The following is a 414-nucleotide window of genomic DNA, read 5'->3' as shown; positions in this document are numbered from 1 at the left end:
TGCTGTGACTGCATCCCCCCCACCTCACCCCGTGTAATGCGCCTCCCCACCCCAGCTGGCAGCTTGTCCCATCCCCAGCCTTAGTCCCTTCCTCCTCCATACCCCTTCCCTTCCTCCTCCCCCAACCCCAGACTTGTCAGCTGGAGGAAGCTGTGTCAGGTGCCTGTTTAGTCTATGGCTGAATCTTTAAAGTGGCTGAATCTTTTCCGAATTGATTCGGATGCTTTGAATCAATTCAGAGCTTTTAATTGGTCTCCCAATTCAATTTGGATTTGGAGATTTGGTCCCCAGTTGGGCCGAATCTCCTCTGAATCGAATCAGCTACCAAAGCTTTGCACAGCACTAGCAAATACCCTTCTTCAGGCACAGGGAGAGTCTCCTGATGTTTTGTGTTCTCCTGGATGGAACAGAAGC

General features: G+C 51.2%; 1 protein-coding gene across 7 annotated transcripts in view; it reads right to left on the bottom strand.

Annotated features, from left to right (window-relative positions):
- Positions 1 to 414, bottom strand: part of LIMCH1 (LIM and calponin homology domains 1) — a 344,316-nt gene that overhangs the window by 20,127 nt on the left and 323,775 nt on the right. The gene's annotated exons all lie outside the window — the stretch shown is intronic.

Source organism: Gavialis gangeticus, unplaced genomic scaffold (assembly GCF_001723915.1).
Source record: "Gavialis gangeticus isolate Ggan-Ray unplaced genomic scaffold, GavGan_comp1, whole genome shotgun sequence".
Taxonomy (NCBI): Eukaryota; Metazoa; Chordata; order Crocodylia; family Gavialidae; genus Gavialis; species Gavialis gangeticus.
This window is presented reverse-complemented; position numbering and strand designations above follow the sequence as displayed.